General features: G+C 44.4%; 1 protein-coding gene across 8 annotated transcripts in view; it reads right to left on the bottom strand.

The window, feature by feature from the left end:
- Window positions 1–20,632: 20,632 nt before the first annotated feature.
- CTPS2 (CTP synthase 2) overlaps window positions 20,633–24,876 on the bottom strand; it is a 158,064-nt gene continuing 153,820 nt past the window's right edge. For all 8 annotated transcript variants that reach the window (XM_045022516.1, XM_045022306.1, XM_045022006.1 and 5 more), the window contains one exon: window positions 20,633–22,348. The gene's annotated coding sequence lies outside the window, so the exon portion shown is untranslated. The remainder of the gene's footprint in view (window positions 22,349–24,876) is intronic.

The following is a 24,876-nucleotide window of genomic DNA, read 5'->3' as shown; positions in this document are numbered from 1 at the left end:
ATCTAATAGTATGTGGCCATTATTCTATTGCTGAATGGATTCATTACTCACTCCCTCTGTGAATACTTAAGAGAATTCTTTACTAATCAGCATAACTCCCCAATGAGTTTGGGAAGACATATAGAAGTGCACTTAGAATCAAAAGCAGCAAAGAGTCCTGTGGCACCTTATAGGCCTGGTCTACACTAGGACTTTAATTCGAATTTAGCAGCGTTAATTCGAATTAACCGTGCACCCGTCCACACCAGGAAGCCATTTAGTTCGACCTAGAGGGCTCTTTAGTTTGAATTCGGTACTCCACCCCGACGAGGGGAGTAGCGCTAAATTTGACATGGCTATGTCGAATTAGGCTAGGTGTGGATGCAAATCGAACTTACTAGCTCCGGGAGCTATCCCACACTGCACCACTCTGTTGACGCTCTGGACAGCAGTCCGAGCTCGGATGCTCTGATCAGCCACACAGGAAAAGTCCCGGGAAAATTTGAATTCCTTTTCCTGTCTGGACAGTTAGAATCTCATTTCGTGGTTGGACATCGGGGCGAGCTCAGCAGCACCGGCAGCGATGCAGAGCTCTCCAGCAGAGGAGTTCATGTAATCTCTGAATAGAAAGAGGGACCCAGCATAGACTGACCGGGAACTCTTGGATCTGATCGGAGTGAGGGGCGAGGAGTCTGTGCTTTCGGAGCTGCGCTCCAAATAACGGAATGCAAAGACCTACGAGAAGGTCTCCATAGCCATGAGAGACAGAGGATACAGCCGGGATGCAACGCAGCGCCGCGTGAAAATCAAGGACCCCAGACAAGGCTACCAAAAAATCAAAGCGGCAAACGGACGCTACGGAGCCTGCCACCACTGCCCCACAAGTGACCATGGACTCTGACGATGGGACAGTGTCGACGGACAGTTCCTCGGCGATGTTCGCGGACGGGGAAGATGAGGAAGGGTTTGTGGAGGACGAGGCAGGCGACAGCGCTTACAACGCTGGTTTCCCCGACAGCCAGGATCTCTTCATTACCGTCACGGAGATCCCCTACCAACCCTCCCCGGCCATTAACCCGGATCCTGAATCAGGGGAAGGAGCAGTCGGTAAGTGCTTTAACCATGTAAACTTTTATTCTTAATATAACAGGAATCTGAAGTATGTGAAAAGGAGGTCTCTCTATATATGGGGATAGAACAGAAATCCTCCTGGGAGATCTCCACGAAGCTCTCCTGGAGGTAATCGAAAAGCCTCCGCAGGAGGTTCCTGGGGAGAGCTGCCTTATTGGGTGCTCCGTGGTAGCACACTTTTCCGCGCCAGGCTTTCATGAGGTACTCAGGGAGCATTGCCTCCCCGAGCACGGCTGCGTAGGGCCCTGGTTTGTGCTGGCTTTCACGCAGCATGCGCTCTCTATCTCCTTCAGTGACCGTCCTCAGGGTGATCTCGCTCGGAGACTCCTGCATGTAATTAGGGGAATTACTGTAATGTTACGCCTGGTCCAAAGTATTTTTAAAAAATCTCCGGACAGACGGCATAGCACAGACTCAGCACGCTGCTGCGTGACGAGCGTAACGGAAAGCCAAAGAATCAAATGGACGCTCATGGAGGGAGGGGGGACTGAGGACGCAAGGTATCCCACAGTTCCTGCTGTCTCCAAAAAGCATTTGCATTCTTGGCTGAGCTCCAAATGCTTCTAGGGTCAAAAACAGTGTCCGCGGTGGGTCAGGGCATAGCTCACCAATTTACGCAGCCCCCCAACCACCCCCAGAAGTGAAAGGGAAAACAATCCTCTCTTGACTCTTTTACATGTCACCCTATCTTTACTGAATGCTGCAGATAGACGCGATGGTGCAGCACTGAACACCGACATCCTTGCTCCGTCCCCCGCCGCCATGGGTGGCTGATGGTGCAGTAAGACTGATACCCATCGTCATCATCAGCCTATTGGCACATGGGGCAGTGCAAAAGGACTGGTAACCATGCGTACTAGCATCTGTGAGGTTGATCAAGGGCGCCTGGCCCTAATTTTTCCTGGTAGATGGTGCAGTATGGCTGGTAACCGTCCTCATCATAGCAACAGGGGGCTGAGCTTCATCAGCCCCCACCCTTCATGTGTAAAGAAAAGATTCAGTTGCCCCTGGACTAGCAGCAGGATGCTGTGCTCCTCTCCTCCACGCTCCTTAATGTCCTATCTGGACTATCATAGCAACTGGAGGCTGCCTTCCACTCATTTCTCACTAACAAGTCACTGTGTCTTATTCCTGCATTCTTTATTACTTCATCACAGAAGTGGGGGGACAATGCTATGGTAGCCCAAGAAGGCTGCGGAAGAATGGAATGAACAGGTGGGCTTGTTGCAGGAGCACCCCCTGTGAATAGCATACAGCTCATAATCTATGCAGGATCTGACACAGAGCAGCTTGGTTCTCTGATACAGTGGTTCTCTAGTACACTTGCCCATATTCTAGGCAGGACTGATTCTATTTTTAGATACCAAAAAGGAGGGATTGACTCAGGGAGTCATTCCCAATTTTGGCTTTTGCGCCCCTGGCTAAGAGCAGCCAGGGGCACTTATGACAGCAGCAAATGGTGCAGTGCAAAAGGACTGGTAACCATGCCCATCTTATTAGCAATTTATGGTATGGTAGATGGTACAGTATGGCTGGTAACCATCTCTGCTGTCATGCAAAAGCAAAAGCATGCTGCTGTGTAGCGCTGCTGGACCGCCTCTGTCAGCGGCATCTAGTACACATACGGTGACAGGCACAAAAGGCAAAATAGGCTCCATGGTTTCCACGCTGTGGCGTCTGCCAGGGCAATCCAGGGAAAACGGGCTTGAAATGATTGTCTGCTGTAGCTTTCCCGGAGGAAGGGATGACTGACGACATTTACCCAGAACCACCCGCGAAAATGGTTTTTGCCCCATCGGGCACTGGGATCTCAACCCAGAATTCACAGAGACAGACTACACTGTGTTCATTCTTCGCAAAAATTTATCTTTGCAAGGAATTCACTCCCTTTTTCACATCACACAGCTTCGACTGTCTCCAGACCTGCCACAGCATCCCCCTCACAGAGGCTGGCAAAGATTAGGCGGCGAAAGAAAAAGACAGGGGACGAGATGTTCGCTGAAGTTATGGGGTGCTCCCGAGACGAGGCGGACCAGCAGAGCCAGTGGAGGGAGACCCTCTCTCTGTACCAGCGCTCACACAGCGAACGGGAGGAGAGGTGGCATGAGGAAGACAAGCAGTCGACTCAAACGCTGCTTGGACTACTGAGGGAGCAAACGGACATGCTCCTGCGCCTTGTGCATGTTCTGCAGGACCTCAGGCAGGAGGACAGAGCCCCCCTGCAGTGTATCTGCAACCGCCCTCCCCCGCCACAAAGTCCCATACCCCCCTCACCCAAAATAACCAGAAGGAGGGGCGCCAGAGGCCGTGTAAACTGTCACTGCACCCCAGCAGAGTGCTCAAGTACCGAAAAGCTCTCATAGCCTAAATTTTGAGAAGTCCTTTCCTTCCCGCCTCACCCAAGCCCCCATCCCAGTTTCATCCCCTAACTGTCTAGTTGATAATAAAAAATACTTTTCTGTTAATTACTTTTTCCGTCATGTTCTTTTAGAGGAGACTGTGTTTGAAGGGGGGGAAAGGGGGTTGGTAATTTGACAGGACAATCACCTTTACCAGGGTACAGACATGGGGGCAGGATCAGCAGCAGGTCACACACACACTGCAGTCAGTACGCACCCTGGTCGGTATGGGAGGTGGTTTGCAGGTTCTGTGTGGGTGGGGGGGTACGTGACTTTATAGCGGGGGACGGGGGTTACAGACCTCATGCAACGGTCCCTGTCCTGGACCACAGAGCCACGCAGCAGAGGAATCTGTATCCGTCCTTCCCCGCCAAAAGGCCACATAGCCCCCGCACACAGAGTGCCAAAAAGGAGGGATGGCAGGCTCCGTTGAAACATCCAGTCCGGCACTGCAGACCGCTCTGGGAGCAGGAGCCTGTCATTCCTCGAGTTTACAGGCGGTCTTTACATCACCGCACACCCTACCCAGCACAGTCCGTGTCCCAGTTTCAACCCTGTAACGCAAAGTCATCAATAAAGAAACCTTTGTAAAGTTACAGTGGAACATGTATTTTATTTTTAAACGTGTGTTGGAAGTTGGGGAAGCGGGGTGGGCGGGGTATGTAACTGCAGATGCTAGTCAACAGTCACTTGGTAAAGAAACAGGGGCAGGTTCAGCTTCTCTGTAAAGAAACTGAACAGTCACAGGTCACGCTGCTCACTGCTCGCTGGGACTTGAAGAGTTCCTTGTCGCTGTGCAAGGCGCCTGCACAGAGCTTCACGAGCCAGGGCATTAGCGGGTAGGCTGGGTCCCCGACGATCACTATAGGCATCTGCACATCCCCAAGACTTATTTTGTGGTCCAGGAAGAAACTACCTTCCTGCAGGCGTCTAAACAGACCAGAGTTCCTGAAAACACGCATGTCATGAACTTTGCCTGGCCACCCGACGTTGATGTTGGTAAAACGTCTCCCATGGTCCACCAGTGCTCGCAGCACCATTGAAAAGTAGCCCTATTTCTCAGCAGCTGACTGTGGAAGAGGTGGACGATAAGGTGCGAGGAGTTGACAACGGCCATAACTGCAGCGGGATCCGTGCTCAAAGTGCTGTGGCGCCCGCGCTGTCACTGAGCAGAAAAGTGCACGAACAGATTGCCCGCAGGCGCTTTCAGGGAGGGAGGGAGGGAGGGCGTGATTGACGGTTCAATGATGACAGTTACCCAAAACCACCCTCGACACATTTTTTCCCCCAGCAGGCATTGGGGGCTCTACCCAGCATTCCAATGGGCAGCGGGGACTGCGGGAACTGTGGGATAGCTTCCCACAGTGCACCGCTTCCAAAGTCGACGCTGGCCCCGTTACTGTGGACTCAGACAGTCGAATTAGTGTATTTAGTGTGGATACACAAATTCGACTTCATAAGGTCGATTCCACAAATTCGAATTAAGTAGATTCGAAATAGTCTTGTAGTGTAGACGTACCCATAGACTAATAGATGTATTGGAGCAGGAGCTTTCATATTCACCCATGAAAGCTCATGCACCAATACATCTGTTAGTCTATGAGGTGCCACAGGACTCTTTGCTGCTTTTACAGATCCAGACTAACATGGTTACACCTCTGATACGTAGAATCATAGAATATCAGGGACCTCAGAAGGTCATCTAATCCAACCCCCTACTCAAAGCAGGACCAATCCCCAGACAGATTTTTGCCCCAGATCGCCCTCTCAATGATTGAACTCACAATCCGGGGTTTAGCAGGCCAATGCTCAAGCCACAGAACTATCCCTCTCCCTTGACTATGTGTGCTATCATCCCTTTGGTCCAGTGGGCAAAAGTAGAACTTACTGCATTCCGTTTATTATGAATTTTGTCATTTTTCATCTAAGAATGTTAGTACCTTGAATGTTCATTCTGTCCATTGTCTTCAACAGGCTTTGGGGCTGTACCTTGAACGCTGAAAAAACAAAATATTGAATCTGGCCTAATTTAGACCATTTGTTGCCCACTACTTGTACACCTTAGGTTAGTACCACCTGAGTTTACGCCAAGCATCGATATAGTCCAAGTTTCATGCCCCTAAGCTACTACCTACCTATTGGCACCTTCAAGACTAACATAAGCTTTTGGGCATAAGCTTTTGTGGGTAAAAAACCTACTTCTTTAGATGGGCTTTTTACCCATAAAAGCTTATGCCCAAATAAATCTGTTAGTCTTGAAGGTGCCACCCGACTCCTCGTTGTTTTTGTGGATACAGACTAACACGGCTATTCCAATACCTACCAATTGCCATAATTCAGGCCAGGTAACTGTGGAAGGAAAGAACAGGATCACCCAGATACTGAATTCTGGAATAATCTTACAAAGCATTGGGTTGTGAAGGCTGTAATCATTGCCAGCGCCATATACCTGTATCTGTAGATGAGTAGAGTAATTCAGGGTCTGATTCTACAACCTTTACCCACAGGAGGATTCCCTCAGGAATATATTTGCATTGCTACCAATAGGGCCACATATCTGAGCTGGGGCTACTCACGTGAGTAGGGAGGCTGTGCCGGTTCCTATGTTCTTCCAACTGTGAGCCTGAAAGCTGAAAAACAGCCAAACGTGCACAAAATTAAACAAAGCAAACTCAAAATGTGTAATAAATCTAATATACGTTTTCTTTAAAATAGATACATTTGCAATAAATTGCAAGGTTGTGACTAAAAATGGCAGGACAACAGAACAGAATGATCAGGGTAAGTGCTCCAAGTTCCTCAGGCAGGTAGCGTGACAGGGACAGAAGAGGGACCCATTCCTTCCCTACATCCCTCTTAGGCAACGATAGACAACAGGTTTGGCTCGTAACTCCCCACATGGGCAGGAGTTCCATCCAGGGAAAGCTGCAGGCAGATCAAATTCTGCATGTGCATCCCATTGACAAACTTCCACTCACCCATGTGTAGGTCTTGCCTCAGGAGGTGTATGGCTCTCAGTGGAAAAACATTATAACAATAGTTTTAAGTTACTTTGACTATCCTTGCTCCAGATTAGTGTGCTATGGAGTTGTTGCTAATCATGGATCTGACATACTACAGAAATTAGTGTTAAATAATGATCAAGCAGAACACTATCACTGAGAGTATTTGACAATTACTTGTTACACCAACCACAAGGAACTGTTCAAACTGTCTAATAAGGCAGCAATAAGTACATTCCACTATGCATCCCATTGCCCAGACTATCTCTAGTACTGAAATCCTCTTCCTTGTTTTCCTTGTCTCTCACCTTGACTACTTTAGCATGCTTCTTTATGGCTCCCTCTGGCTCCAGCTCACCCGAACCCAGGAGGTGTAGGTCAGCACTCAACCAACAGTTTCAAAAATGTTGACAAAAAAAATTACCTAAAAATTGCAAAAAGATTCAGCGTTTTCCATGCTGCACCTTGCCACTGCCAGCCTTCCCGTGCTTCCTTCCTCAAACAACACCCATTCAATGCCAGGATCCAGTTCAAAACCCCACTCTCCTTGTTTTCAAAACACGCCTCAGGAACTGCTGAGCCAGCCGTCTGTTGCCCCAGCTCCAATTAAAGGAGGTGAATTGGAGCTGGTTAGACCACCTGGCCCTAACTGGGGAAGCAGAGACAGCTGCTGCCTAATTAGGCTGGGGCTGTATAAAAGCCTCAGGGGGAAGGAAGCCAGAGGGGGAGCAAGAAGAAAGGGAAAAGACAGGGAATGGAAGTAGGAAGGTAGTGTGCCTCCACCGCAGATGGTAAAGGGCTACCTGTATGGTGAACAGGTGGTGGGCGCACAACCTGTAAATAAACTGCACCAGTGGTTACTGAACCCAGGGTCTCTGAGTGACTTTATCAGCTCAACAGGGGCCGGAGCCAAAGGGCCCTGCAGCATCCTGTTACAACTCCCCTGGTTTTGCTCCAACTTTTTCTGCATGTCATATAGCACTGAACACGCTAGCCTCTCTTAAAACCATCAAAACAGATGATCATACCAACCAACCATATGGGCCTCATTTCTCTGTTCCTTCCAGTCTCCTCTTTGTCATTTTAGACAATTTCACAACTGATGGTGTCAGAGAGTTTTCTTCCTGCAATGCCTGTTGATACCAATTCCCTCCAGAGGGCAGAGCTTGACAGTGAAATGGGAATAATATGCTCTTCTACAAGATCAAATGAAAGATGGCAAGTGGTATGCTGGTGCTAGTAGTAAGGTATTTAAGTAGCCACTAGCTCTTTAACATTGAAATCTAGAAATTCTAGAGGAGTTTCAACCCTAAAGCACTGACTTCCTTACACCTATGATCTCAAACTACTCCAGCTTAAGACTGTTTTACCAACCACACTTATGCTTCTGTTTCTTTCACTGCCAACCCCAGCCTGCATTAAGAACTGGATTTTCCAAAGAGCTGCGTACCCAGAATCTCCCCGGTGACATTTCTAACCAGAGTTTCACAGTATACTAAGCTCTTTTTGAAAACCTGGATCCATATGCAAGCAGCACACAGTTGAACTCTTAACAGCCATATTATAATGAGTGTTACAGACATAGCGTGATGAAATCCCATATTGAGAGATTTCAGTACCTTCCAGGCAATAAATACACTAGAACATCCATTCAATATTGTTTCCATTAAGGAAGGCAATTAATAGATAACATTTAGAATGATTATTCTACTGCTCCTCCCCACACAAGTCAGAATTGGTTGTGACAAGCAGGATGCTGAAGAAAGCCACATATGTTATTAACTTATTTGCCTTCAGCAATAAAACAACATTTTTGCAGTAAGAATAATCTTACAGGCAAATTACTAGTCTTAGCAACATAAGACTATTTTAAGGCTCATTCTTAACATTTGGCCTGCATGGGAGTGTTTTATAAATAGTAGATATAGCACTAATGGTCCAATTGTCAAATATGCCCCACTTCCTCAAATAAAATGCCCAGATCTGCAATTAGGCAATTAAAAGGTAACTTCCTCTGTGCTAACATGCAAAATGGAAATTGAAAATAAGGTTGTTTATGTTATTTTGAAGCACTATACTAGAAATTTTTTGCAGCATTACAGTCCATGGACAGAAACCATTTGTCTCTCTTGCCTAATTAGATTATAAACTCTTTGAGGCAGGGACTGAGTCATGTCTGTACAGTGCCTAATGCAGAAGGTGTCAGGGCAGGGATATGGGGCAGTCTAGCTTAGGGGTTGGTATCAGGTAGAGGCCAAGATTCCCAATTACCAGGAATCAGGCCAGGTTGGAACACCAGGAGAGCAGAATTGAAAGACAAACTGGAGTGCCAGGATGAAGAATCAGGATCAGAAAGCAGGAACAGCTGAACACTAGACCAGCAGTCATAGCAGAGTGAAGCCCACTTGTACAGACATCATCCTGCGGCCCAGTCAGGAGCTTGGATCTCTCCCAGTTGGAATGTAGGGGTGGGGCTTGTGCTCTAGCTGGACTTCCTGGACTATAGTCCTAGCTACTATCTGTGGGTGGCATATGGGCAGATGCTGCTGCCTAGGATTCCCTCATAGACCTAGGTTTGACACCTAGAGGGTCTGATGATGGGATCCTGATTCTGAGTGGGGATCTTGGGTGCTATAAAATATTAATATTCAAAAACCAACCAGCACTGTTACAGACTAGGGACCGAATGGCTGGGCAGCAGTTCTGCAGAAAAGGACCTAGGGGTTACGGTGGACGAAAAGCTGAATATGAGTCAACAGTGTGCCCTTGTTGCCAAGAAGGCTAATGGCATTTTGGGTTGTATAGGTAGGGGCATTTCCAGCAGATCGAGGGATGTGATCATTCCCTTCTACTCAGCACTGGTGAGGCCTCATTTGGAGTACTGTGTCCAGTTTTGGGCCCCACACTACAAGAAGGATGTGGATAAATTGGAGAGAGTCCAGCGGAGGGCAACAAAAATGATTAGGGGGCTGGAGCACATGACTTATGAGGAGAGGCTGAGGGAACTGGGATTGTTTAGTCTGCAGAAGAGAAGAATGAGGGGGGATTTGATAGCTGCTTTCAACTACCTGAAAGGGGGTTCCAAAGAGGATGGATCTAGACTGTTCTCAGTGGTAGAAGATGACAGAACAAGGAGTAATGGTCTCAAGTTGCAGAGGGGGAGGTTTAGGTTGGACATTAGGAAAAACTTTTTCACTAGTAGGGTGGTGAAGAACTGGAATGGGTTACCTAGGGAGGTAGTGGAATCTCCTTCCTTAGAGGTTTTTAAGGTCAGGCTTGACAAAGCCCTGGCTGGGATGATTTAGTTGGGTTTGGTCCTGCTTTGAGCTGGGGGTTGGACTAGATGACCTCCTGAGGTCCCTTCCAACCCTGAGATTCTATGATTCTATGATTGTTATGTCTGACCCAGTTTAGCTTCAGACTTCAAGTTTCTCTAGCAAGTGATTTCCATATATCATCATGCTTCCAATTCACCTCTTATCCAAAACCAGAAGAGGTTTCGTTTTAAAGCCACACATCTAAAATCCACTAAATTTAGCTGAAAATTATCAGCTTTCTGGGAAAAGTTCTTTGTTCAAGATTCAATACAGAACATGCTGATCAGCTAATGGACTGTTGATATTATTACACACAGGTAGTGAGGTTGTATTACTAACATACATTCTTTTAAGTACATTGCAAGAGAGGATAAAAGCAATAATCGTCTGAAGTACCTATTATTCATTTTTGTAGTTCTGAACAACACGTCCCTATTAATTTAAAGATACTGCTGGAACAGATAATTATGTTCCCTTGTGTTGCTTCTCCATCCAGCTATGCTTGTGAGCAAAATAAATCGATCACAAGCTGATGTCATGTTGCTGGGAGTTGAGAGTTCTCAATATTATTATTTATTCCTTGTTTAGCACTGAAATTTAAAAGACAGGAAGATTAAACTTAATGTTACAATAAAGCCAGATGCATGGGGCTAACTCTGGGCTTCCATACCCACAGTGTCTAAAGGGAGGTAATGAAAATTCTTTCTTATCGATTCTTGTATCTACACTATGCTGCTCCCTTGAAAGCATGGACATTTAATATTCTTTTGATATTCATCCAGGACATATCACTTGGGACTAACAAAAACTAAATAAAACAATGGGACATACAGTACATGTTCATTAGACATATTTCCCACTTAAACAGAAGAGAATGTGTTAATATAGTGTCTCCCCACCACCTCATCTTTACTTTCTCTATTCCCACTAGGTTTTCACAAGAGGTGGTATTAAATATATTTATTCTTTGCCAGAAGTATCAGAATTATGTATCTGGTTGTGCTAATAAGCCACAGAGGGCCCTCCTGCCATCAAGATCTTTTGTTGTCATTCTTTTTATCAAGAATAAGTGTGTATGTATGTGAGAAGTAATTCGAAATTTCTCTAAACCAGCATATTCTAACCTGACAAATGATCTTTCTAATCTGAGGAAGATGGCTTGCTAGTCCCTGTCTTTAAAATGGGGAAGCCTATTCAAAATGGTAGAATTCAGACTGATGGAATTTTTAATACAGATGTTTTACTTAACAGTGACTACAGCAGAGGAGGGTTGAGTTGACTATTATCTGTTCTGGAATAGGTTTAAACTGGGGTTGAAATTCAAGGTCAAATCAGGGCTCTAGTTTGAGTTCAGTGGCAGAATTTTTGCAAGATTGGGGGTTTCCAGGAGATTTTTACTTCACCTGAACCAAAAGGGGAAAATCATTCCCTTTGTCTTGCATAGTAACCGGGAACCAAAATTGTAGGGACTGGTTTGGATCTGAAATCTGAGTGGGCCCCTGCCCTAGAAATACAGAAGGCTTTAGATGTGACAATCTTGTTCACCCATCTCTAGAAAGTGGGATGAAACCAGAAGAGGTGCTATGGATGTCTCGCCCTTAAACTGAAGTCCCTTTCAAATCGCATCACTGTGATAGCAAAGAGAGTAAACAACAGCTGCTTGTAAACTTGGTCAACTGGATGGAGGCAAGAATGTGCTAGGTTTGAGGTCTAGCCTATCTTGGAATTTTTCCACAAGTAATAGGACTATCATATATAATATTAAAAGAGCTTGGTTCCAGAGGAGAGACCTATTAGTATACTCAATAGAATAAATAATGAAGACTGCTCAGAAGATAGTGAAATGCATATTTATTTAATCATTCAATTAAAATATATTTAGGATACGGAATGTGGGTTTTTAAGTGAACTGATGCAGTGTCATTCTAAAATATATTTTAAGTATGACATAAAAATTGTATGCATTTCCATTCGGTGTCATGCAGTATTTCAAAGAACTCTTATGTCATTCTTTTTTATATTAGACTTTTGCTTTCAGTTTCACCATGGCATACTAATCTTTAATTACAGTTCAGTCAGTGGCACATCATTTGTGATAACAGACTGAAAGGCAATTAATGCCTTTAATGCCACCGTGACAAATTTTCCTTACCCTTTTCTGCTTAACTAAAAACAAAGGGCCAAATGTTGCCCTCCGGGCACATTAATGCAAGTTACAGAGCTAGGAGAGTGAACTTTGATATTTGAAGTTACAAATTCTTATCCAAATCCAATAATGCCATATTTCATCCATATCTGAATGTTATCTGATATGTAGATTAGCTCCGTTCATAACATATGAAACCAAAATCCTTCTTGAAGAAGAGAATAATGATACTTAGATCCTTTACAGCGGGAAGTAATTGAATCAGCATGCCTGTCACCAGCGTCTGCAAGCACCATCTTCTCTATCCTGTCTGGGATTGTGAGCTATGAGATGAAGAACCAAATTCAGCTGGATGCCATTGGAACTGAGACAGGTGTCAGCATCCCTACTCTCTGCATTTCAACCAGTCTGAAACACACAGACAACTGGCCAGAGGACACAACAGAACCAAACTACTAACACAGAAATCCTCCCCACTGGCTGGGGACTCTGTTTCAGCCCAACAGCAAAAGTAGCTCTGTACCACACCAGTGCATCCATGCTGTGGGGAGCCAAGGGAGAACTGGCCAATCCATGTGGGGGCAGCTCCTCTGGCCCTACTCTGCCTCTGCTGCACAGGAAACTCAAAGTTGGGCTTTACATTCCATGGGGGAGAAAGGAGACACATCCCTTCCCAGCTCTCCAAAATCCAGCCTGTGAACACACAAAGACCCACACCAATTTCATTGCCAGGGAAACTTCCTCAGTCACAGAGATGGGGGCTGGATTTGCACCTTAGCACAAGAATCACTTTCTATGGCTGAGTCCTGGCTATCTCATGCTCAATGATAACCACAGATAAAGTTAACCAGCATATACTTATGAAATCCAGGAATCATTCATTCAGCCTCAGAAGTCATAGAACCATAGGGTTAGAAAGGACCACAAGGCTTGGGGAGGGATAGCTCAGTGGTTTGAGTATTGGCCTGCTAAAACCCAGGGTTATGAGTTCAACCCTTAAAGGGGCCATTTAGGGATCTGAGGCAGAAATCTGTCTGGGAATTGGTTATGCTTTAAGCAGTAAGTTGGACTAGATGACCTCCTGAGGTCCCTTCTAACCCTTATATTCCATATCATCTGACCCCTGCCAAGATACAGGATTTGTTGTTTTAAACTATCCAAGACAGATGGCTATCTAGCCACTTTTTGAAAACCTCCAGTGAAGGAGTTTCTACAAAGACCTTGGCAGTCTGTTCCATTGTCCTACTGTTGTTATAGTTAGGAAGTTTTTCCTGAGATTTAATCTAAATCTGTTATGTTGTAGTTTGAACCCATTGCCTCTTGTCCTGTTCTTTGTGGCAAGAGAGAACTCTTTCTCCATCTTTTTTATGGCATGCACCAATGAATGTCCTACTCTATAAATACAGAATTTGACATAGCCTATAATGAACCAGCAGGGACAATGACAGGACAGAAGAAGTGGTGCAGCAAGCTCCATCTATTAAAGAGAAAACATCCCTCCAAAACCCCCACCTCATAGCCCAGTACACTGAAAGGAATGTTTCTTGGTCCTACTGTTGAAAAATTAGGGTAGGCCATCAGCTTTCTTGAAGGTACCTGATAGGTTTGAGGACAGACCTGCCAGCAGCCCATGTATAATTAAAAGAGCAATCTAGCTAGTTAAGACCAAGAAGGGGAAATGAGGCCAGCTATCCATCCTTGAAAACATTGGAACTCAAACCCCAAAACATGTAGTTTAGTTCTCAGTGTAGAACTCACAACGTTCACATGAGCAGCAGAACTACCTCACTATTGCTCAAAATAAAGAAGTGACTGAACAGTTTTAACTTCTAAGTTACTTCTAGAAGTCATGGGCTGAATGCAGGAATTATCAGGTGAGGTTCTATGACTTGTGGTATACAGGTGGTCACACTAGACAATCACCTTCAAATGTATGAAAAGGTTCAGTCTGGGTATGGATCAAGTTTTAGGCCAAGATTTGAGTCAGTTCTCATGTTATCCAAACAAACCAGTGCAGTCCTGTAACAAGTTGTGCTCACCACCATAGCACCTCCTTCTGGTGGCTCTGGGAATTAGCTCTGTTCTAGCCATGAAGCGCCCTCTGTGGGTGGTGTCCCACCCATTGCTCCCTGGCTTGTGGTGTCCTCTTCTGGACACAATCCTCCAGCTGTGCCCCACTCGGTTCCCTTCCCTTCCAGGGGTATCTGCAGTCCTCAGTCTGCACCAGCCCTTGTCACCAACTGCAGCCCCAAAGTCTAGGCCCTTGCCGCAGGGGCAAGCCAGTCTGTATCAGGCCATGCTCCTTCATGGCCAGGTGCAGTGTAAGGGGGGTAGGGAGGACCCAGGCTCACCCACTATTCTGGGCCCCAGCCCAGGGACCCTCTGGCAGCAGCCATGTCCTGCCCTCCTTCTCTCCCCTCTACTGCTCACGCTCCCTGGGCCACTTCCCTTTGGCCCTTGCACCTTCTCAGCTCTTTCTTTCAGGGGCCTCAGCCTGGCAGGTATCAGGCTGGAGCTTTCCCTCTGCTCCCCTGAACCTGCCCAGCACTGCTCTAAGTCAGGTGCTATCCCTAGGAGCCTGTCCTCCCCTCTTGCTGGTCAGGCCTGTCTTGTCTGCTTTGCAGCCTTTATATAGGGCCCAGCCTGGCCCTGATTGGCTGCCTTTCTGCCCTTCTCTGATTGGCTGAGCTCTGTGCAGACGCTCCAAGGGCTGCTGTTAACCCCTCCTCTACCAAAGTGGGGCAACTGCCCCACTACATGCCCATTCAGGTACAAATGGCAGAAATCTAACCTGACAATTGAACTCCTGCAGCACAGAATGTTGTTTACAATGCAGGCAGAACTATTTTTCTAGGATGTGATTCCGAAGGTGTGACAGGATATAAGCAGCGGCCTAGCAAGGCAATCAATCTCCCACACAGTACTGAGAATGTATTTTGAGATAAAGCACCGTGTGTACACACAAAACTGAAAAGCACAAGTACAAAGGTATGTGGCAAGGCAACTTGCTCAACAATGAGTTTTGCTTGACAAACTTTATTCCATCAGAAAGTTCCCCCAGGCTAGGCAGAGCTTTGTCATTAGATCCTGCAGCATTTGAGCCATTTTAACAGAGCCACTTAAACAATCATTAGTGCAGTTTGTGGTTCACTACTTATGTAAGTATGCAATGCTTTAATCTTAAGAAACTAGATAGTGCTCATATCAGAGATGATCCACTTGTGCAAGATTATAAGGAACAACAGTGCTGGACTAATTTTTCCATCAATGGGAGAGTTTTGTGCTGTGTTGAATGAGCTACATAAAAATTAATTGGCACTAAAAAAATTGCATTAAAAACTAATGATATAGATTCAGTAAAGAGACTGAAAATTCAGTACCCTTTGAATTATTACTGACAATTAACTTCAAAAGGAGGGACTAGTCGAGTTTGCTTCAGATAAGTGATAGATGTTTGTGGAGACAGCCTCTGAATAATTACAAAGGAATTACCCCAGTCCCTTGTGTATAATATAGATTCTTTTTATTTCCTCATTTTAGATGAATCGTTCATTCAGAGTGCCCAGGCATATCATAGAAGATGGTGGGCAAGGGTTCTTCCTGTGCTGCCAGCCTATGAGGGGAGGCGCAGCCACTCCCTGCTATTAAGGGAAGGTCTGGGAGGCGGCTTGTGCTGCAACCTAGCAAGGTGATGCAGTGACCCCTGTAAACAAGGAGTGGGGTGGAGAAGCTGATGGGAGCCTAGGAGAGGCTAGAGCTGAGCCCAGGGAAAGGGTTAGTGTTGGAAGAGAAGACAGACACTTGGGGAGAAAGGGCTGTGTCCAGTGAGACGGGGAAGGAAGATTGGCTACGTTTGTTTGAACTGGGCTGCTATTCTGGAAGCAGGGAGCTTTTATGTTACTTAGTCACTTCATTACACCAATTGAATCTATTTCCCTATGTTAAGTTCTCCTCACACCTTCTATGGGCCATCTTAATTATCACTTCAAAAAGTTTTTTTTCCTCCTGCTGACAATAGCTCATCTCAATTGATTAGACTCTGCCTGTTGGTATGCATACTTCCACCTTTTCATGTTCTCTGTATGTATAAATATCCCCTGTCTGTGTGTTCCATTCTATGCATCCGAAGAAATGAGCTGCAGCTCACGAAAGCTCATGCTAAAATAAATTTGTTAGTCTTTAAGGTGCCACAAGTACTCCTGTTCTTTTTGCGGATACAGACTAACACGGCTGCTACTCTGAAATTAGTCACTTCAGTAACTGAACTGCGCGGATGGCAAGAGACTCCTCAGAAATGAGGGGAAACCGAGGCAGCAGATAGCCCCATACCCAGATTGGGTAGATCCAGTTACACCAGGGTTCTCATAATTTTTGTCATAGCACTGATCACATTGTAATGGAGAGAGTGTTTTGCACATGCCTTCTCACCCATTTGTGATCTGATAATATCCCTGTGGCAACTACAGCAATTGCTTCCACATAAAAGTTATGTTAGGAAGGTATATGTTCTTCCTCTCTCTGCCCCGGCACATGATTCCCTGCTGCTTGACTCTCCTCACCCCGACTCTACACTTCCATCCTGTTGGCCCCATACTTTCCTGTTCCGCTGGATGTACTGCCCAGCTGCCTCATTCCCTTCTCTCCTGACCTATTGCTTCCTCTTCTCCTTTCATATGGTAATGACCACCAGTGGAGACAGCTAGCCTGGCTCCTCCTCCTCATTTCAGGCTGTTTTTCAAACCTCAGGTTTCTTCTTTGCAGTTAAAATCCTTGTAGGAGAACCTAGGAGGAGATTCAGCAGCATGGGACCATGGACCACAGTTCGGGAACCACTGTACTAACTATATCCATAAGTCATTCCTATTCAGTGCCACACTCTTCATGGAGCAAATTCTGCTTTGACTTACTGTATATCCAGTACAACCCCCATTGGCTTCAGTCAGGTTGCACAAGATATAAGTCAGTGCAGGATCTGACCCACTCTTGTCTACACAGAGAAGTGCTCTCTAGCAATGAACAGTAAAACTAGCAAAACAACTCTTAGGGCCTGATCCAAATCCCACTGATTTCAATGGGAGTCTTTCCAGGAACTGCAGCAGGCTTGGATTAACCCCTCAGTCTCCAGGCAACCTCACCTTTTTGCCACTCCATTAGTTACCATGCTCAGCCTGTTCCCAGGACTTACACTAGCCCACAGAGGTTACATCTCCAGGCTGGTAAATGAACTAAGGCTATGTCTGCACTGCAAACAGAGGTGTGACATGTAGACATGGGAGCTAGCTTCGATCTAGCTAGTGCGAGCACCAAGAGCAGTGAAGGCATAGAAGGATGGGCTTCCACGCAGGCTAGCTGCCTGAGGTCCTAGGTAGCTTGTACAGTCTGCTGTTTCACTGTTATTAGTACCTGAGCTAGCTTGGGTATGTCTGTGCGTGCAACAATCACACCCCCTGATTGCGGCGTAAACATCTCCTAAGTGATGTATGTAAACAAGGGGTAAAATCGTGGCTTCATTGAAGTTAATGGCACGACTCTGATCTACTTCAGTGGAACTAGGATTTCTCTCAAGGCTTTCTTATATCGAACAAAAACATTCAAATTCTTCTTTATCATTTCACAGCCATTCTGGGTTAGCCATTGCATGCATTCCATTTGTATTTGCTTTACCTGGCAGATTGGTAAACAAGCAACTTAATCCAGTTTCACTGTAATAGCATTCAAAACAATTACAGAAAAAATGGGCCCCTCATTATTGTTCAGATTTTGTCAGAGTTGTCTCCCTTATCTAAAAGCTTGTTTTATTGCCCTTCACTGTGTATTGTTTCTTATGGCAGATGTACTGGACGCTACATCAAATTCTCTGGCTTGCTTTAACTTTATGAAACCAGCTGTGAAATCAGATATTTCCAAGAGAAATACAAGCCCATGGGACGATGGCACAAGGTCATGACTATCCTCAAACTTCAACTGACTTCAGTGGGAGCTGAGGAGCTTAGCAACTCTCTGGATGCACTTGGCAACATGCAGAACAGGCCCCCGAAGGCATTTGTCACCTTTCAAGTTATTACGGTGTGTCTTTTACATGTGAAGTGTGTTAGATCAGAAAATTGGACAGGAAATAGTTCAGACCTGTTCTGTAAAGATGCAATAGCTGTGCAACCAAGTAGCAAATGGCTAGTACAGGCTTACATGGCCAAGTTAAACAAGACACAGCTTAGCTTATTAGCTTGCCTGCTCCTCACTTCAGAGCTGCCATATATATGAATCCAAGGAGAACAAAATGAAAGGAGCAAGGCTTTAGAGTTTAGTAAATAACAAAATCCCCTTTCTGTATCTTTTGCAGTAAGTTTTTGAATTTTAGAATTATGACAAATATATTAAACAAATTGCTTTGCTTCACAGTAACCCCATCCAAGAGCCCAAATAATCTTTTATTCTGACACACACCAAAACTCAAATCAGATAAGCAACCATCTATAAGCTTGGTTGTGTGTTTCTTTACTTGTAGACTCTGTCTTCTCCGTCTTGCCACAGTGATAATCAAATGTTTCCCTGAAAGAAAGTGTTGTATTGAATATGAACATAAAAATGGAAATAAATAAAATAAATTCCTCTTCTCCCTTTTGGAGTGGGATGGTCGGTCTGAAAATACAGCAGTAGAGCATTTCATAAATAATGGATCACCTTTCCTCTCAAAGGGGTAGACTCAGCCATTAGGCCCAGCCATGTATAAAGGCTGAAGAGGAGCCGAAGAGTAAATTTCTTTTGACTCAAAGCCTCTGTGTTTGTGGCCGTTCATGGATCAGTTTGATGTACAATTTGGATTCTCACGTGTACGTTTCCCTTCTCTTTCCTTGGGGAAGCACAGGCAGATGCCTGTCATCTGGCAGTAGCAATTACATTTAGTTTGAAAGTACTGATGGGTCTGAGCTCATGACCCAAAGGAGATGGATGAGGTAGAGGTAACATAAAGCAATTTCAAATACTGGACATATTCGGAAATTGGATGGTTTTTTTTAAATGACATATACTCTCTCTGACAATAGCAGGGAATAAGTGTTAAAGAAAATGTCTTGTGGATATATCGTGATATGAATTTGACCCAGGGGATTTAACCATTTGCATTAGTCCATGCTGTAATATATTAATCTCTTCAAATATACCACCAGGTAGAAGAGAATAACTGAAATAAGGTTAAATACAATTTAGTAGGGAGCACTTAATTCTTCTGTGTGCAATATGCACTTGCAGAGCAATGAGATGATTATTTATAAAATGCCCAAACAGATGGGAGGTGTCTCACTGAATACATAAAAAAACAGTCCTTGCCTGAAGAACATACTATCCACTTTCAGACATGATGTACAAGTGCTTACGAAGCACTAGGCATGGTGGGTTCTCTATCACTGACAATTTTAAAATCAAGATTGGATGTTTTTCTAAAGATAGACTCTAGCAATTATTCTGGGGATGTTCCCTGGCCTGTGTTACACAGGAGGTCAGACTAGATGACCACAATGGTCCCTTCTGGCCTTAGAATCCTATGAGGTTAGGGATGAAGGGAGGACAAAGGTTACAGTAAGTAGGTTATTCACACATCTTCATGGTTTAAAGGTTTCCATTAAATTTACAAGCTACTGTGGATTGAGTGGGAGAGGTGAGATGGAAGAAGGCAGAGAATGTGGGTGTAGGAGATCATCAAGGGAAGGACAGGAAGATGGTAAGGAATGGTGGCCTTGGGACCAGCAAGAGGACAGAAGGGAAGAGATAAGAGTCGGGAATGTGAGCAGAGGTGGCATGGTGAGGCAAGGAAAAGGAAATGGAGGTAACAGACACGTGTTACATGAAGCAGATGGCAGTTATTTTAGTTAATGATGTTGGAACCTGGAATCCTGAAGTGAACAAGGAAGGACAGGGCCTCTGTGATGAGGATGGGGTGTGCAGACCTGCCTCAAACCTTGCAGCGCTGATGTGTGGAAAGCAAGTGAAGTGAGGCAGTGTGTGGGGTGAGGAGGTTTATCAGTCCCTGGAGCAGCTCCTGAGGAGTGGATCCAGCACATGGGACCCTGGTTTCAGGCTTGTTCTGTGTGAAAGAATGACATCAGCGGGCCAGTTAAATTGGAAGAGGCTGCTGCCGGACACCATGAAGCACACCTCCCTGCTCTCTGGCCCTTTCCCAGGGAGTAGGGTCCTTTAAAAGTCACCCTTGGACGTGTCCTCCTGCTGCTGCTGCTGGTGACAAAGGAGGGGTTCCTCATGGATATGGTGGAGCAGGCCTCCAGGATCCAATGTCCTGGGGGCAGCTCCCCAACACAGTCTGTAGGGGGAGAGGAGTGTAAGGGAGCTGAGTGATCAAGCTGCTATTCTCAGCTCTGTCACTAGCTTCCTCAATGTTGTTTTTTTTAAAAAAAAACAAATCACAACTTCTCTGTGCCTTAGGTATTCTCCCAATTTTTTGAGTGGGGAAACTAGCTCCCGGGATACTGTCGTAAGTCATTAATTTTTTTATGAATTAGGAATACATTTATAGATTAACAGGAGATGGCTGCATTGATAGACAATATTGCATTTAGGTAGACTGTACATATTGCCTATCTCAATGCTTTCATGGGACACAAACAACATATGCTATATTCTGGACATAATACAACACACTGTATAAACATTTTCATATAACATAATTTAATGTATTTGAAAATACATTTTAAAGTTATAGACATTCTTAGAAGTCCAACATGTTCTAGATCAGAGATATATAGTAATATCAACTCCGACAATATCTGTTATTTCCAAGGCACACATCTACAAACCACCCCAAAACAATGACATATTAGGAGCTTATTTTATCATCAGGGTTTCTCTTAATGAACAGATGGCTTGACTGCAGAAACTGGGGTTTTCTAAAGCAATTTTTAAAAATTTCATACTTACAAATTAAATATTACGAAGTTATTTAAGAGGCAAATCACTTTTTTTAGATGACTGTCCAGGCACAAGATGCCACTTGCCAGTGTGCCTGGGTAAAAAATAACCTTTTAATTTATAAAATTAAAATGTGAAGCTTGAGGACCTCATTTCAGACATTTGGGCTATGCTAGCTTTAGGGTGCTGATCCACACTATGGGCCAGATCCTTGGATGGTCACACAACTGGTGGAATCTGGTCCTAGAGACATCCTAACTGGCCCCTGGCGGACTCACTAGGGGATCATCCGTTGCCCTTGTGCTGCTCAGATAGTAGGCAAGGAAGGGTGTGGCCAAGACACCCGTAGGAAACGCTGGTTATTGGCTGTAGTTTCAGTAGCTCTGGGTGTTTGCATCTGTCATAAATTAGAATAGCCCATAGGCTGCTCTAATGGGGCACAAGGGGACCAGCTCTGTATAGAGTGGCCCCTGAATCAGAGGAGTGTGAAGAAGAGTTTTAAATCCATCTTTGTACCCATTTCCTGACATATGCTATGTGCAATCCCAGGATCTGCCCCTCTTAAATTCTCTGCATTAATGTTTTGTTTACAGCTGACTAGATTATTTTTATTGTGTATCCATGTGTTTAAATTCTCTTAGGCATATAATAAATTCAAACCTTCTACTATCCCATTTAGAATTTAGTAGACTAGCATTATGTTCAGTATTATCAGCTTTTCAAAAATATTACTGTTCGGGTAAAAGCAAGAAGCAGACAGATTTTAGCAGCTGTATGGTGACACTGCATTTGCAGAGGCAAAATGAAAAGGCATGCATATTCAGCATCAGTTATTAAACTCTGTGAAGACTACAATAGACCAACATAATGCCTTGTTTATGTTAACAGCAAAGGGGTAAACATTTATTCAATAATCTTAACACTGAAATGATTCTCCACTGCTCACAAATAAGATCAATTTTGTTTTTTAGTTCATTCCCACCTTTGAGCACACAGACAGCACACACACAAAAATACATTTTACTATTCTAAGACAAAAGCATTTTTTCCTGTTTCATTTTATTTAAAAAACAACCCCAAATCTTTGTGCAAATCAAGATTGCTACAGATAAAGAACTACGGCAGATTCACCTGAGATCATTCAAAAATCATAGGACAAGACCAATTATTGTGACTGACAGCTAAGATTTGATGGTCCTTTGTCTCATTTTTAAACAAACAGCACTTATCTGGAGAACTACTTTCGTATAGGGCAATGAAAATATCATCTGGAAAATGACAACTGGAAAACAACTCACATCCATAGCAGGGAGGCAAATGCTTTTGGGAGGAAGTTAAGTCTCTGTAATAGCTTTAATGTCTATATCATATGCTATTTATATATCATATATGGAAAAATAAGACTGTACAAAAATGGTGCAACCAATTAATGTGAATTTCCTTCCTTTCGATTTTCTAAAAAAAAAAAAAAGAAGCAAGAATTAGTGTGTGTACAAGCCTTCTCTGCATATCCATTTAGCATTTTTATGGTTGGCATATCCCTTAATGTCCATGTACCCAGTGGAACTGATGATGGACATAACAATAATTTTACAGTAGATACTGCAAGTTTACCTAGATTTAACAGAGTGCTAATGAACCAAAGCAATTACACCTCTACCTCAATATAATGCTGTCCTCGGGAGCCAAAAAAAATCTTACCGTGTTATAGGTGAAACCGCGTTATATCAAACTTGATTTGATCCACTAGAGTGCGCAGCCCCGCCCCTCCCCGAAGCACTGCTTTACCGCGTTATATCCGAATTTGTGTTACATCAGGTGGTGTTATAACGGGGTAGAGGTATATAGTCTACATGTGCATCCGTCCCTGATTAGGGGAAATCATGCCCCTCTTAAAATCTTAATATTGTAATGAAGGTAACTGAGGCGATGATCACTTTTGTAATTTGATTATGCCTATAAGTAAAACTGCGTGCTATTTGCTCATCTAGTGTAATTCTACAGAATGTAATTAGTGCCTGCTGGTGAGAAATCAAAATAAAAATGTGGATTCTTCAATCTGAAACTGCTGGCAACGTAACTTAAAGCACCACAGAAATACATTTATGCAAGCAATTCGCAACTGAAGAGTCACAATTCTGTAACTAGATTAATGGCATGTTAGGATTTGCCATCATGCACTCTGTTGGGAAACCCATAGTCAAAGCTAAACTGGATCTCATAAATTTGGTGTCAGTTATAGACACACACAGTGGCACAGCGTTGCTCTTGCAGCCCAGGCAGAAAGCAGGGTGAGAAGTGTTTTATTTCTTTATTGACTTTTTTAAGCTGCTCATCACCATCGTATTTGAGATTCTCATATAGATTAATCCTCCCCAGCCATGTGAGGTAGGGAAGTATCATTATCCCTATTTTACAGACGGGGAACTGAGGTATGGCAAGATGAAGGGTGGGATTCACAAGGGGGCTTAGGCACCTGCCACCGTGTGGAATTCGCAGCCCTGAATTAGGTGCCCGAGCTCCCTATACAACGCATGGTGGGCACTGGCACCTAAGAATGGAATTAACAAAACCATCGCACTGAGCAGGGAGTTGTCTAAGCTAGCCACAAGGAACAGGTTTTATCCCACTGGTTAGAGCACACGCCCAGCATAGGGGAAAACCAGGTTCAATCCTTCCTCTCCTGCCTAATATGGCAAAAGGATTTGAACATGGATCTTCTACCTCCCAGGAGAGAGCCCTAGCTACTGAGCACTAGGACATTTTGGATCAGGACTCTCTCAATCTCTCCCAGTGATGCTGTTCCACTGTGTATAAATATTTAAATATCCACTGGGCCAAAGACAGAGTAAGAATGACCATAGCCCAGTGATTATATAGGCCGCCCCACTTGGGAGGTGGAAGACCCAGGTTTCAGTCTGCCTATGCCAATGACTATGTAATTATTTAAACACAGTGGAACAGTTTCAACAGGAGAGATGGAGAAACAGTACCCAGGCATATGCCATAGTCCATTGGCTAAGGCAGCCCTCTGGGAGGTAGGCGACGTGAGTTCAAAGCCTTTCTCCACCTTAGGCAGAAGTGGGAATTGAACCTGTGTAAGTGCTTTAACTACTGGACTAAAAGTTGTAAGGGAGGGGGGCACTCTACCACCTTCTCCTGTTTTGGGTGTGTTTATCTGTGCTCCAAGCACACTATCCATTAATTAATTAATTAGTTCATTATTTTTTCTGGGGCTTAAGTGTGAGTTAGGTGCCAAGCAGTATCAGGACTTACACTACTCTGGACATATTCAGTTGCTGAAATTTAGGCACCTGGGGGACTTTCATGGTTGGAAACTTAAGCATGAGGGACTTTAGGTACCTACAAGGTTAGACAGCAGCTAAGCAAGGGCTTTGTGGATTGCAGTGGTGTCTAAATATTGGACTTCAGCACCTAATTCTACCTTGTGAATCCCACCCAAAGTGACTTGCTCAAGGTTGTAGAAGAAATATGTGGTTGAGCTAAGAGCAGAACTCACATCTCCTGAGCCTCAGTCTACCTTATTTATATTCAGCCTTAATCACCAATGTGGGAAAGCAGTCAGCAGTTACGCCATGCAAATGGAGAGGATCAAATTGGGGAAATGGAAACCTAAAACGAACTGCATACAACGGTATTCAAGAACACCGTATTATGGTTCAGAATGAAGGGATGAATGAGATTATCACACTGGCCATGATCTTGAAGGCCTTGTGTAGGTTAAGTCTCAATGGTTAAAGTAAGATTGCGGATTAGTCCATGACTTAGACAAGGTCAGATGCCTCAAGGGAAATACACATTCAGATAGCTGTGGAGACCATTACGGTTATTGTTAAAGAAGCAAACAACTAGAAGTAACAGGACTTTAGCAAGAGTATATTAGCAAACAAAGCTCCAATTTAAAAATATTAGCTTGCTAAATTCACATCCCTACACTGGCTGACCCCCAAGATTTATCATGA

Source organism: Mauremys mutica, chromosome 1 (genome assembly GCF_020497125.1).
Source record: "Mauremys mutica isolate MM-2020 ecotype Southern chromosome 1, ASM2049712v1, whole genome shotgun sequence".
Lineage (NCBI taxonomy): Eukaryota > Metazoa > Chordata > Testudines > Geoemydidae > Mauremys > Mauremys mutica.
The sequence above is the reverse complement of the archived record's forward strand: the minus strand, read 5'-3'. Positions and strand labels throughout refer to the sequence as shown.